The 2,500-nt window shown below is 51.0% G+C and overlaps 1 pseudogene; it reads right to left on the minus strand.

Annotated features, from left to right (window-relative positions):
• Positions 1–2,500, minus strand: part of LOC124406169 — an 8,886-nt pseudogene that overhangs the window by 3,186 nt on the left and 3,200 nt on the right.

Here is a 2,500-nt window from a genome sequence, read left to right on the forward strand (position 1 = left end):
TACGTTTATTTGTTTCTGGGCCTCCTGTCGGTCCTTGCCGATCAGTGCCAAATCATCTGCGAAAGCCAGTACCGTAAGGTTCTGTTCGCCCATCTGGATACCCTGGGTAGTTCCCTCTAGCTTCCTCAGGACTCTATCCAACACCAGGTTGAAAAGCAGAGGTGATAAGGGATCACCTTGTTTGACTCCCCTCCGGAGTTTGATATCCAGGGATGCATTTCCCGCCACCTTGATCTTGGTGGTACAATTTTCGTACATCTTGTCAACTAAGTTGACCAGTGTTTTCGGGACCCTTTGTGTTACCAGGCTTTCATGAATGGCCCAGTGTGGTACTGTGTCAAATGCCTTCGCAATGTCAACTATGACGACTGTTCCACCCGACACCGCCTTCATATGCTCAAGTGCCTCATTGAGCAGCTGTATATTTTGGCGACACCCGTCCTCTCTAGTGAAGCCTTTTTGTCTTGGGCATAACTGAACTATCTCTCGTAGTTTACTGTCCAGTATGCCAGTGAAGATTCTGACCAATAACGAACTGATCGTAATTGGCCTCCAGTTTTTAACGCTGGTTTGATCCTTCCCTGGCTTGGGTATCAACGTTGTTCTGTTGATGCCCCAAGACTCCGGGAATATCTCTTCCACTATCATAATATTATACAGTACCGCCAGCATCTCTGCGGTGCCTGTCTTGGAAAGGTGCCCTTTCTTGATCATATCTGGCCCAGCTGCCGATCGGTTGTTCACCCGTTTTATTTTCGCTTTGATCTCAGCGATCGTAATAGGGCGAATGGTCTCACCCATCTGTCTAGGTGTATACCCAGATAAAGTAGAGATTGCTGGGCCAGGTGTACCCCACAGCTCTTCATATACTGGCCGTACTTCAGCCATGGTCGGTGGCTCGTTTCTTTTAATGAGATCCCCCAGGTCACCCATTACGGCTGCTGTCGCCAGCCTTTGGGGGCATTTATCAAACAAGGCTTGGCATTTCGCGTAGCCGAGTTTTTTCTTTTGGCTGTAATTTAGGGGACCCGGGTTTCGTCTCTCTTTTCTCCCTTGTTCAGGCCTCCTGCTCAGGCTCCTTTCATTGACCTGCTGTATGGGTTTGTCGCTTCGCCCTATCAGCACTGTCGTCAAATTTGCCACACCTGTTTCGATCAATGCCCTGATGCTGGTTGTCTCATGGGCCTGATTCAGTGCCGCCTGCTTGAGCCGTTCCGCCTGCTCCTTGAGTGGTCCGTCCGGCAATTTTATCGAGCTAATATATGCTCTAAAGGCTTCCTTCCACTCATTGGTTTCGGGAGCCTCCCCAATTGCTCTTTGGGTTAGTGAATCTTCATGTTCACTTACATTGTCGCTTTGCTCACTGGCAAGCTGATCTGCGGCCCTTTCTTCCTCCCCATCTGATCCTTCACTTGGGTCGGACTGCAGCCGTCTCCTTGCAGCATTGGCTAAATCGCAACGCTTCGAGCTGATTTGCTTTGCCGTTTTGCCTGGGAAGTGGGGTTGCATCATTTTGTTAATGAGGCGCTCCCCTCTGAACCTTTGCTCAAGGATGGTCAGCAGCTTGACCTCATCCTCACTCCAAGCCCTAGGGCCCCGCCCCGGTTGCTTTCTGGGCCTTTCTGCCGCCTCTCGTCTTTTGACGTTGCGTAGGACCGGGTGCTCGTGTCTTTCGTGTTGCGACACCCCGGACTGGCTATTGAATGTAGCCTGACATATCTGGCATTCAAAAGCCCCGCGAGCCTCTGCTCTCCTACCTTTGCACTTGCCCTTATGGGCATGCCAGCTGTTCGCTGAGGGGCATTCCCTTCCGCATCTTCGGCAGATCAACAGCAACTCAAACTTGGAGTGCTGCTCACTAAAGTGCGAGGTCAAATCTTTCAGGGCGAGAAATGCTAACCTCTTTCCCTTGTCCAGGCACACTTTGCAAAGTACTCCGCCCTCTGCCAGTGGCACCTCTAACCTTTCCGTTCCCCTCTCATTGTCCAATTCAAATCCATTGTCATCACCTGTGGCCCCATGTCCAGCAGCAGGCACGCCTGCTACGGGTGACCTGGGACCTTGGTCACCCGCATCCGAGGCTTTATCATTATTTGTGTCCATTGTATGTATAAGATGAAGTTTCCCTTTACAGATTGAACGACGTTCAATCTGGTTGCGCCTCCGACTAGCGCTGACCCCCTATCGGGCCACATTGGTTTGTGTCCGCGTTCTCATTACAAGCCTGTGCCAGTTGTTCCGCGCTCAAGAGGTTTTGCCTGCACTGTCGGTGGCTTGGTTATCGACAGTGCGCTTGTTAGAGATCCTCTAACTCTTAGTTGTTGCTGTAGCAGTCGCCCTATTCCGCTTCTCGATCCCTATGCGCATTGCTTACACGATGACAAAAGAGAAAAAAAATGACCGGCGCCCCCTTCGGTAGGGGTACGCCAGTGTGCCAGGTTCTATCCACAGACTAATTGACCTGTTATTATCCACCAGACTAATATCCGTTGCACACGCA

Source organism: Diprion similis, chromosome 4 (assembly GCF_021155765.1).
Source record: "Diprion similis isolate iyDipSimi1 chromosome 4, iyDipSimi1.1, whole genome shotgun sequence".
In the NCBI taxonomy this organism is placed as follows: domain Eukaryota; kingdom Metazoa; phylum Arthropoda; class Insecta; order Hymenoptera; family Diprionidae; genus Diprion; species Diprion similis.